Source organism: Trachurus japonicus, chromosome 21 (genome assembly GCF_045865225.1).
Source record: "Trachurus japonicus isolate A0001 chromosome 21, Traja_1.0".
In the NCBI taxonomy this organism is placed as follows: Eukaryota; Metazoa; Chordata; class Actinopteri; order Carangiformes; family Carangidae; genus Trachurus; species Trachurus japonicus.
The window spans coordinates 13,742,547-13,755,036 of NC_140927.1; the positions used below are offsets into that span (position 1 = coordinate 13,742,547).

The window sequence follows — 12,490 nt, forward strand, 5'->3', positions numbered from 1 at the left end:
GAGCATATTGACTTTTGATTCTAAAAGATACATTTCACTGCTCATATTTCTGAACTTGGCTCAATGCTTTAGAACACAGGGCGTATACTTTTTTTTCTGTAATAGTACTATACTTTATGCTAGTGTACACCAATGTAGCTACAGGATAGCACTGAAGCCATTTCAACAAAAAAGAATGTGGGCTGAAATACTGAGCAGACAAAGAAATGTAATTACAAACATAGCCTACATTAATTATTTTACAGAACCTCGACAATAAAACATGACACAGCATTTGATTGATTGGTGACTAACATGCAGTGCACTGCTGAATGATTTGGCTCCTAAAAGGAGACAGAATCAGGACATCATTACTGTCAAAACAGATTTTGAGCTTAATGTAGAGGCTATATTCTAGTCTTTACACCGCAAATCTGAAGAGACAGCCTACTGCCGTGAAGGATTGTGTTTGGTTAACAGGGTAGGTGCTGTACTGTCCCTGGCACTCAAAGTAGGCCAGCCAACCCTCCATGTCCTTAGTTTCAACTAAATTACAATAATTTCTCTTAAAGACAGGTCTGGGACAATCACAATAGCTGCTCTTTCTTCTCTTGGCAGGGAAATCATTAGTATTCGTTTGTGTCTTTTCTCGCTATCCAATAGTTAAGGTCGAGCTAGAACAGCCGCTCTGACAAGCAGTTGGCCCCAGTTATTAAAGTCTGCAGAAGGCAGTTAAATGAGCAGCAACATAAAGAGACTGTGTCATCACTGCTGCCCTGATGGAAGCCGAGCCACGCGTCGTGGCAGTGTGTGTGTGTGTGTGTGTGTGTTTGAATGGGTGTGTGTTACTGTTAGTGCAAGCCGAGAGGATGTGTGAGTGTGTGTGTGTTAGTTCCGGCGCAGCCTGAGAGGTTGGGGGTCAGCGAGGTGAGCTGGCCGGCTATTGTTTAAAGGAAATCGCATCTCACGGATGACTGTAGGATGATTATTTGGGATGATGGAACATCAGGGAGACAGTCCGCTACACACACAGCCGCACACACAAAAGTGAAGACATATGTGCACGCACATGAGATATGCTGGGAACAGAACATGACAGGCGGGTGTGTGATGTAAATAACATGTGAGCAGCATCAGAACAGCTCCAACCAACAGTCACCTAGTCTTATATGACAACCACTGGCTGGCTGCGAAGCCCAACTTGTCTCTTTTCGTAAATCCAGGCTGACAACAGCTCTATGGTATCTGCTTGTGTGTGTGTGTGTCTGTGTGTGTGTGTGAGTGTGTGTGCATGTGCATCCAATTCAAACGTAATCTCTATTTCACATTCCACATAGATTTATTCCTGGTGAGAGGAGAAGGTGGATGATATTGGATATTTTTAGCAGAACATGCCACAAACAGTTTTTGAATGGGGTGATTTTGACACATCGTTCCTTAACATTTCCCCCCTGTTTGTTTTTGTTACTGATCAGCTCCCACCTAGGGAAGATGGCAGATGAAACGCCATAATGTGAGGGAAAGGGAATTTCTGGGTGTGTCATGAACAATTTGGTCTCCAAAGTGCAAAAGCTTGTGTGAAGTGATGTTGTCTTATTCTCTCAGTCTCTGCTCTTCCTCTGAAGTCTCCTCCATTTGAGAGGCAGGTAGGAGAGACAGATCCGTGGGGAATGCTTTATTTTGCAACCTGAAGCACACACATATCCGTGTGCGCCTATTCTTGAGTGTATCTGGGTTGTGTTAATAGCTGGAGGTGTGTGTCTGCATGCCTGAGCTGGACAATGAGGACAACAAACAACTTGTTTCATCTGTAGGAGAACCAAAGTGTAAAAAATGTCATGTTATGGTGTCGGTAATGGAATTATTGCTTAGCCCCAAATAAATAGTTCTATTGTCATTGCTACTGCAGAGTTTTTAATGCATGACCTACTAAACAAACAGCATATCTTCTGATTCCCCAAACATTAGACAGGGACACCTGTTAACAAAGGCTGCAGTGTTCCAGGAATATAAGAACATTTGGAGGTACAGTACAATTATTAAATAATAGTCTCTGTAGCATCAGATAGTTGTGGGCTACAAATACAGCTGTTCACGTTTTGGGGGTTTGCATGGTCTCCTTGTGTCTGTGTGCTTTCTCTCCAGGTTCTCCAGCTTCCTCCCACAGTCCAAAGACATGCACATTTAGATTAATTGGCGACTCTAAATTGCCCATAGGTGTGAATGTCAGTGTGTGAGGTTGTTTGTCTCTATATATGTCATCTCTGTGATGGACTGGCGACCTGTCCAGGGTGTACCCTGCCCTCGCCAAATGTCAGCTGGGATTGGCTCCGGCCCCCGTCATGACCCTGCATGGATAAGTGGTATAACTAATGCATGGATGAATGGATGTTCCCATTTTGACAAATTGGCCCCATTAAAAGTAATTAACTACAAGCAGTATTTGTTGAAATGTAACCAGTGGGTTAACAGACAACTCAAAAGGGAGAGTACTGTAGGGGAAAGGAGTGTGTATGTTTTGTGTGACTTCTGAGCAGATTTGTCATGGATATATTATTAGTCAGTCACAACAAATTTTAAAATATGTGTATTATCTCTGTGCAGAGATCTGAGTGAGATATGACTCTGAGGAAGAGAACAATTTTTGACTATTTCACTCATCTCTCACTCTGAGCCTCCCCTTAAACTTCATCACACCTGCCTGGGGATGCATTCCTCTCAGTTTGACAGCCCATGCACTAAACTAAGATTAATCTGCTGGCTTCACCTTGATCTTATTCCCAACAAGAAAGAGAATCATTTCCCAAAATGTTGAACAATTCCTCTTTGCACATATCTTTGTGAAGACTTGAAGTGCTTCAGTAGGCTACTTTTATTTTTAATAAAGGATTTTAAAATCATGATATTGCTATTTTTTTGTGTCTGTGTGTTTTTGCAGTGTATTTGCCAACATCTTGCAGTGCCTCAGTGGCTCAGAACACAGCACAGCCAGGGTCTCCAATCCAGCCACTGAGCCACTGAAAATAAAACTCACACCAACACCTAGATTGTAAGTAAAAAGGGGGAGAAAAAAAAGGGGAGACCTCAGGAGTGGCAGTCGCCTCCAGGGATGGCCGGATTTGCACTAGGAGCCGTGGGTGGGAAAAGGCAGCGAACTGTACATGGACAGATTTAGTAATTGTTGTGTCGCCTCAGCTGCAGCCGCCACAGGCCTTCCATGGGGACAGAAGCCAAAGGCCAGCTTGTAAACATGAAAGTGAAACCTGAGATTTTTGAATGTGTTTGCAGTAGGCGACTGCACACACCATATAACAACATCCTAGATTAACATCTGGTCAGGGACTTTTGTCCATCTTTTTGACTCACAAGTATTTGTGACAAAAAAGACTCACAAATTACCCAAATAATAATAATTCCACTTTTATTTTTGAAACTATGTAAAAAATAATTGATAATTGAGTGATCAGAAATATATTAGAATAATATAGCCTAGTCATTTTCTAATAATATATTGTTGTATACAGTATATATCAGATCTAACATAATTATGAAGGACTCATCGCTCATGTAATAGAGCAGGGTTAACTGAGTTAAAACCTGAACTCTGGATTGACAAACCCTGAGCTGTCCAACTGTCTTTTCGGTTTCAGGACAGGTGATAACAGTTAGTTCAATCAACTCTGAGTTAATTTGACCTTGAGTTAAACTCGCACATGAGGAGATGAAAAGCCCTCATTAATGGAACAAAGATAATTTGATTCACCATGGCAACAAGCGGAAAAAAAAGTCTCGCCCCTCCAAAACTTCTCACCAGTGGAGTTGTAGGAAGGGCGAGGCTTTACTGTGGGCTTCACACAAAAAATCAATATTACAGCTCCGTACACACCTGTTTGAACAGACCATTCCTTGAACTGTAATTGGTCTATTTTTGAGTCAGAATGGGGAAAAACATGACAGTACCGCATAAATTTCAACTCTCTCCAAAACTTTCCAACAAAATAAGTTCCATTTGAAGCAACAAATAAACCACACAGGTCGAGAATTATAGTTTATGCATAGCACCTTTCAGATGAGCTCGTATTGTTGAGTTAATGAAATGCGTATGCATTCACTGTATGTGTCTATGTCTGTATGTAACAGCTGCTGGAAATGTTTTTCATTATGCTTGTTGCTCTTTTTATGAGGATGTACACCATGCATGTGTAGGGATGTTGTTATGCAAGTTGTGAGTATCATGTATTCATCTTTTGCAGAGATAAAAGTCCGGGTGTGTGCGTGTGTGCGTGTGCACTTGTGTTCATGCTTATGTTCATCCCTACATCGTTTCTCCAAGCTGTCTTCAGGGAGTGGTTGCTTTTCCATTAGTAGATGTAGAAAGAGGAGCAGTGGGAGGGATATTTGCTTGCACCAATTAAGACTGTCATTAACTCGGTGCAACACACACACCGGTACACACTCAGAAAGAAACATACACACACACACACAGTATTTAACACTTTTAATTTAACAGTCTGTGAGTCTGCGTGTCTGAAACCTGTTGTTCACTGAGACAGCACTGTGAGGAGACACTTTCATCTTTCACTCGTTTTCTGTCTCTTACTCCAGGGCTCCAGTGTGTGTGTGTGTGTGTGTGTGTGTGTGTGTGTGTGTGTGTGTGTGTTTTACTTCCATGGACCTTCACCCACCCCTCTCCTTAACCCAGTAACACTGATTCCTCAGCGCTCACATTCACACTCCCACCTCAAGCTGCACTCAATGAAGGCTGGACCACATGGGTCCCGTTTTCATATAAAATTCTGGCTTTTAGAATTGGATATGAAAATGGGACTGTTTTCAAACCTACTCAGCCCAGGACATTAAATTTTCCCTGTGAGTTTCATTCTGGTCAAGATGAGACAGCATCTGAATCAACAACAAACACCACAGCACATCAGAAGTCAAATCTCCCTTCAAACCCAGGTTACGTAATGAGGTGAGGAAAACTGGCATCAAGATTTTCCCATAGGATTCCCATGCAAATGATAAATATATTATCAAATAAGACGCATCTGCTGTATGGGAAGTGTGGGACACAGTAAGAGTAAGTAAACACGGGCCAAATCTGATGCTTAATAAAGACAATACAGACTTAATGTAGTATTAGTGCTCTAGATCCCAGCCCTGAGTTGCTCAAGTTTACCAATATTGATTGAACTGCCCACCTGGCCACAGGGATGGCGGATGTGATTCATGTCTAACGCAGTATTTCCGTCCAAGTCTGCGCTGAAATGCTAATAATGTGTGTTGTTTTGGCTTGAGGGAGTCTGTTACGCTGACTGTATCACATCCTTGTCCATTGGGGAACACACACTTGGGAACGCAGCCTCAGAAAGGAAGGAAGAGGGAGAGAGGCTTGCACGCATTCTAAAGTGTGTGTACGTATGAGTGTGTATTGAAGCTCGGACACAGCAGACACGTGTCACCTCAGCTCCAGTGCTGTCAAGCTAAACTGACATAAACAGCCCCAGGCGGCCCTATCAGAGATGGACTTTACATAACGGCTGAGTCACTGACAATCTATTTTTATGGCTTTGAGGTGTGTGTGTGTGTGTGTGTGTGTGTGTGTGTGCGTGCGTGCGTGCGTGCGTGCGTGCGCGCGTGCGCGCGCGCTTGTGTGTGTGTCCAGGGCTTCCTTCTCTCCGAACCAATTTGAGTTTTAGACTTTCAGAATGAGGACATATTTGTGATGTCAGGTCATCCTGACCAGGCCTCGCTGCTTTAAGGCGCTGTGTGAGGCCCTAGGACTTGGTTGGTGTAGGTCTGAAATGGGATCAAATTGGAGGGGACTATGTGTATTTTTTTCCCCCCGTTTACAATAGATTGCTTTTATGAGAGGGTAGAGGCTGTAAAGACCTGATGGGAAGGGAGAGCAGAAGGAAAAGAGGGATGCTGTGCAACAGGGTCTCCCGGGTGGTACAGATGGTAGTGTGTGTGTGTGTGTGTGTGTGTGTGTGTGTGTGTGTGTGTGTGTGTGTGTGTGTGTGTGTGTGTGTGTGTGTGTGTACTAAACAGGACATGTGACAAATGTGAAAAATATATATATATATATATTTTTTTACATTAGATATATTTTGTATACTGTATATGTATCTTAAGCATTTCTGATTCTAAATGCAGAAACACTGATTTAGAATCTTAACCTGCACCAGAATGGACAATATAATGTGTTTTTTTCTGTTCAGGGTAGTGCAGTAAATTGTGTTTAAATGTAAAATACCAAAAACATGACCTCAAGGTAGTGATCTTACTGAGCAGAGATTAAAACGTGAAAATTTTAATTAGAATCAATTCACTTCATTGGTGATCACAGAGCTACAAGGCTTAGGTAAAGGTCTCCAGAAATGAATGCGGTAAACACATAAAAACATAACTAAATATGACGAAATTATAAATGGACCTTCATATTTGAAATCATTTGCCTAATCAAAACCAAGATATAACTTTTTTAAACACCTCAGTCTAAAATTCATCTTGTTGAATGCATCAGAGCTAAGACCACCTGTTCAGTAGTGAAACCATGCACAGCTTCCTCAGGATTGGAAGTGGATGTGAACTGCAGAGATATGAAATGATAGTACCACTCTCACCGTTAAGGATTCACTGAATTCATTTGATCATTCAAGCAGCTTACAAACTTATATTTATCCATGTGTCCCAGAACTTGTTCTTGAAATTGCCTTATAATAATATGACTATAGCACTTTCCTTAACCATCAACAAATCTGTTACGAATCATTTATAAACCTTTTAAGTAAGGGATAATAACTGTTCAACATTGTTAAGTTTAAATTTGTTTGTGACTCTAAAGGCCTAATTTACACCTTACATAAGTGGAGGAGGGAGGCGGGTCACTGGATGTAGAACAATGTAAAACTGAACAGTGTAATTTCCTCTATGCTTTTAATTTGTTCCATTGAGCCACTGGAAGTCTTTATACATTATTCAACTTTTATTATTACTTAATAATTTATTAACTAACTAAGCAGAATATTTGTGTTAATATAAGTCTTAAATAGTTATATCTTCCGACAGCAATCACTTATATAGAGTGTTTGGTCTGAAACACGGGTCTGTCAGTCACTCTGCTCTGCTGTAAGCCGAGGAGAAAACTTTCCTTGTATCCTACAACCTTTATCCAATGAGGAGAGAGAGCGGCATAAAGGGGCAGTCCTCTCTGTGTGTGCAGCCAAGGGATGCGCGTGAATGTTGTGACGTAGGGACGAGGGCGGGGACTGCTAACTCCATCAGCTGACAGAAAGTTAGCCAAAACGACCGGATCTCTTACTTCTGCTTTAACTGCTTACTAATAGGCTACATTAATTAATGTGTTTCCTAATCCTAAGTAATACATAATAATGGTTGTTGATATATCTGTAAACAGTTAATTAATGCTTAATAATGTACTAACTAACGTTAATTAAGGGACCCTTATTGTTACCATAGTGTTACCAAAGCCTATAAATATCTCAATATTGTTAGAATTATATTTCAGATTTTGAAACAACAAAACACCCAAGTCCTTGAATCAAGAGGTATCAAGACACTGCCTGACCCTCACATCTGACAGAAGAACTGGGACATAGAGATCCAAAATCTGTTTTGTCAATAGAAAAAAAACAAAAAAAACAATACAATTAGCAGCTATTCTTAGTGTTGCTAGTTTTAATTTAATTACATGAATTTGAAGTAAAGTAATTAATTGTTATAGGTATGTTTGAGTGTTTATTGTAAATGTAAGTGGGGTGTATTATGGTGTGTGTGTTCATCAGACATGGATTATTAACTGATTCCATTGCTAGGAGATGTAGATCGTCATTACGTGCATCAGCTGTATCTGCATTAATTAACAGTATGTGATTTAGTATTAACAGCTGTTCAACATTTAAAGGACAAATGTGAAAAAAAAAATTGAAAATGTATTAAATATTCACAGTGTTTATCATACAATATGAATTGTTTCATTCTATCAGTTCTTGATGCTGCCTCTCTGGATCTGCTCTGTGACCTTAAACGCCACATCCCAGCAGCCCCAACAGAAATCCTGACCTTTACTGTCGCATTCAAGGCTTGATGATGGGAAATATCTCTGATAACTTCTGTATTTATGAAGGCACCAGAACGGCAGCATTCATCAGCAATGGTGGTTTATGGTTTGGTTTGCCTATCTACTACAATTTATTTGTGTATGAGTAGCAACACACACACACACACACACACACACACACACACACACACACTTATTCACACATTATACTGTAGTTGCACCTTCTGGGGCCAGAATAGGTTAATAAAGCCCCTCTTAACTTCCGCCAGCTTCAATAATTTACTTTTATTCCTACATATTTTATGATTTCAATCTCAATTCAACATGGATTTATAAAGGTGTATTAACATTCAAGCGTTCTGAAAGAAAAGACAACCTTCTGTCAATGTCCGCCCGCCTCCCATCACATGTACAGCAGTTCAACTCTTGTAAATTACTGGGAAAAATGTACTTTATCAGACATGTAAGTTATGAACATAAAGAAACCTCTGGAAAATATCTGAGTTGTTGAAATTAAGGTAAAAATCTATTTGGTGTGAAATATGGGAATTTTTGGAATTGTTAAGCTTTTTAGGTCACACACCATTATAAGTTGTTACTTCTGCCATTGCACAGTTGGTACGCTGCAATCTTACAGTCAAATCATGAAGGAGAAAATATTTTCAATAAACTTCAGTGAATTTCAGTCACGGTCATGTATACATGCCGGTATGTTAACGCACAAGCATACGCATACACACACACACACACACACACACACACACCTGTCTGTCATGCTGTGTCCCACTGAGCCTTCCCTGCTCCAATTTTTTTTTTTTTTCCTTTTTTTTTATCATCTGTCATTCTGGAGCATGTCAGTGTTTAACCCCCTCCCACGCTGCCTCTCTCCCTCTCGCTGTCTCACACACACACACAACAAACCGCACAAACGTACACAATTGCACAAACACTGCTTTTTTCCTTCATTCCACCTTAACACACACTCACACTGACAATCCAGGGCACTGGTTTAAACAGACAGACACAAACAGGAGCAGTTCTCACATACCTTTTTGCTCGCTTGCTCGCTCCCTTTTTTACATCATTACATGAGCCCACAGAGTTGGAACTGTCATTTACAGCCGTGTGCGTGGGTATTTGTGTTTCTGAGTGTTCAGTAGTGACAGAGGCTAGATGCAAATCTAATTATTTCTGACAGGAATCATTTTGTAGTCCGGTCAAAGAGGGCATCTGCCACCCCACCAGGCTCTCCTTTTCTCTGCAGGGCAGCACACACAACAGTTTTAGAGGCTGCAGGGTTTCTTCCTCGTGGCTGCATCTATTTGGGCTGCTTATGGACTTTTAAATACTAGACTTGCAGCTCAAAATAAGAAGGTTTAAAAATTTTAAGCTTAAATTTGCACTTTCTAGGTGAATTAGGGAAACGACTGGGTTGTCTAAATCCTCTGGGGTGTTTAGGAGGAAAAAAGTGATGTGGTGTTTGGTGAAAATATGATACAGTAATAATACAGTTATTATCATTCAGCCCTCACTAATTGGATGAATTTTATAAAGGACTTTTATTTTTTTTTTACAATCACAGAAGCCCATCCTCTGGTTATGTGAAGATATTTGGTTTTAAAGATTCATAGAACTCTTAAGAAGATATTCTGAAATAAAAAAAGACAAACAGGGGTGTGATATGCACATCCCCTCAATGCATTCTTCTTAAATGTCCTGAAAACCCTTAAAAAGAAACATGTCCTTGGTGTGTCCTTCACATTCTCCACTTTAGAGTGTGCACAGTTTATTTCATTTTCCTGGTTTGGTGTTGCTGGAGATGAAAACAAATTGCTCTGGACCCGTGAAAAATGACAATCATATCTCACATGCTTAATAGCTTTATGGACCATGTGACAACATGTAGGCACCAGAGCCAACGTGCCTGCAATATTGAAAAGTCCTTCATTAAGTGTGGCTAGTGGTGGTCGTATGCTCTCTCTCTCTCCGTGTGTGTGTGTGTGTGCGTGCGTGCGTGCGTGCGTGCGTGCGTGCTTGGATGCGCGAAAGTAAATAAAAAAACATTCGCCTAAACTAAGACTGGACCGAACATGTTGCAACAAGCTCTCAGAATGTCAAGGGGAATATAAATGCGCTATGCGTAAAAGCATTAGCGCGGTGTTCATGATAAGGACTCAAAAAACATGGCACAAAACAGATTAAGAATAAGACGCACAGGAGGCAATGGAGATAATCCTGTTATCTTGTTGGATGTTAAATGCCAATGTGGGAGCATCCTCGGAGACCACGATGAACTGAGCATGAACTAATGCTGCAGATATACGGGAGGAGGAGGAGGAAGAGGAGGATGAAGGGGGCAAAACAATATTGGCAACCTCGAGTAAACACTGTTGTTCTTGACCTTATGGGACACCCTCGCCGTTTACCGCAATGTGACCGCCTGTCTATTAATTGAGAGCCCTCACACACGCGCGCTTGCGTCGTCTTCCGTTTGACACCAGTTCGATATCCTTCTGATGACATTGTATCACCTTTGAGAATTCGCTGTCACTAATAACACCGGGTGTGTGTGATGGGCTGCGCGAGCCGGCGCTGACAGATGACCGCTGTTAAGTTGAACAGAGGAGAATTTGGGGCACTGCTCATTTAGGGGTTTCGGACACCGGTGGAGACGCACGCCGGTCATCACCTTCTAACCGGAGCGCATTTAACATTACGCACAACGGGACTGCGCGCGTGTACACACATACAAACACATGAGAGAGAGGGGAAGAGAGGGGGAGAGACGCACACAGCCACAGATAACCCAGAAACACGCACACACAACAAGAAAGACTAGACAAAAGGAAGACAAGCAGACTTACGGGATGACCCTGGGCTCTGCGGGCTTCTCCGTGCGCCCCATTGTGAAATTCCCGTTATTCCCGTTTTAACGGAGTCCTCAAATGCCGTGGTCGCAGTCCACGTCTCTGCAAATGTACCAGAGGATCACATAGAGGATGAGGAGTATGGCGAAGATGAAAAGCGCTACTAGGATGGCCTTTGTCACCGGAGAGATGAGCGACTGCATGTCAGGAGCAGAGCCGGGCAGAGCGGCGTGGGGCTCCGCGTCCGTCCGTCCTCAGTCTGCTGTCTCTCTCGCTCTGCTCCTCTCCTCTCCTCCGCTCCGGTGGCAACTGTTGAGGACGAAGCCCGGGGCTTTGACGTGCGCGAACTCACACATTTAGAGCCTGACGCACATGCACACGCACTCCGCGCCGCGAATATATGCCGGCGACCCAGGCGCGCCGCGCAACGCGTGGGGGGCTTCCCTTGCTTATAGAAGCGGACGCAAGAGTGGGCTGTCAGTTCCCCGGGTCCACTCTTCCTGACTGTCTGTCGCACATCAGAAGAGACAGAGACGGAGAAGACACGAGCGATGACCACTCACTCTTTCCCTCAAACAAGACTGCTCTACAAAAACAAATTCAGCAGGTGGAGGTTTAGGTGAATTCATACAGAGACGTTTCTAGACACAGAATTGCGCGCCGAGCTGCTGCACTTGTCGGCAAACAGGTTGATTAGTATTCCCCACGCCGGAGAGTGTGCGTGTAGCCTGCGTGTGTGTGTGTGTGTGTGTGTGTGTGTGTGTGTGTGTGTGTGTGTGTGTGTGTGTGTGTGTGTGTGTGTGTGTGTGACAGGCTATCATCTTATCACGACCCTCAGCATCCCTTCTGTGGTAAACCTGTCAGATGAATGGATTAATGGGATAGATAAATCCAGATGGTTATTTCTTTAAACCCGTTTCTACTTGATGCTCCATGTATTGCTGTTTTACATTACTATTAGCCTACAAGGTGCGCAGCATGTGAAGCTTAAAGTCGCCCTAACGTATCTTTAGAAATATTTAATCCTATATTACCCTAATCCAATAATAAAGGATGGTCAAAATGACATGGAAAACAGTTAAATCGTGCAGTAGGGTATTGACCGTCCTAGACAGCAGACTAGGCTGCTGTAGGCATTATGACAAGGTCATAAATGAAAGAGTTTGAGTCGTCCCTTTTTTGTTATTTGTTTGTCTGGTCTTTATTGGATTAGGAAACTAAAAAATTACCTTTGTTTTTGTAGTTTCACCTTGGCAAGAAAACCCATAAGAAGCTGCAGCCGGAAATACAAACACCCCAGAGCATGACACTATGAAATAGATTTGTCATGGAACCTTTAACACACATTAACGCACACTAACACACACACACACACACACACACACACACACACACACACACACACACACACACACACACACACACACACACACACACACAGGCTTTTAATTTCCGATTGGATTCTATCAGATTATCACAAATCATTGTCTATTTAGGCTAACCACTGTGCTTGCTATTAATAGACAATAAACAACGCACTGCCCAGTGAAATCACGGGTGA

General features: G+C 42.2%; 1 protein-coding gene across 1 annotated transcript in view; it reads right to left on the reverse strand.

The window, feature by feature from the left end:
* LOC146964873 (polyprenol dehydrogenase) overlaps nt 1-11,590 on the reverse strand; it is a 44,387-nt gene extending 32,797 nt beyond the window's left edge. Inside the window, exon 1 of the mRNA XM_085766123.1 lies at nt 10,927-11,590. The gene's annotated coding sequence lies outside the window, so the exon portion shown is untranslated. The remainder of the gene's footprint in view (nt 1-10,926) is intronic.
* Between the last annotated feature and the right edge of the window lie 900 nt (nt 11,591-12,490).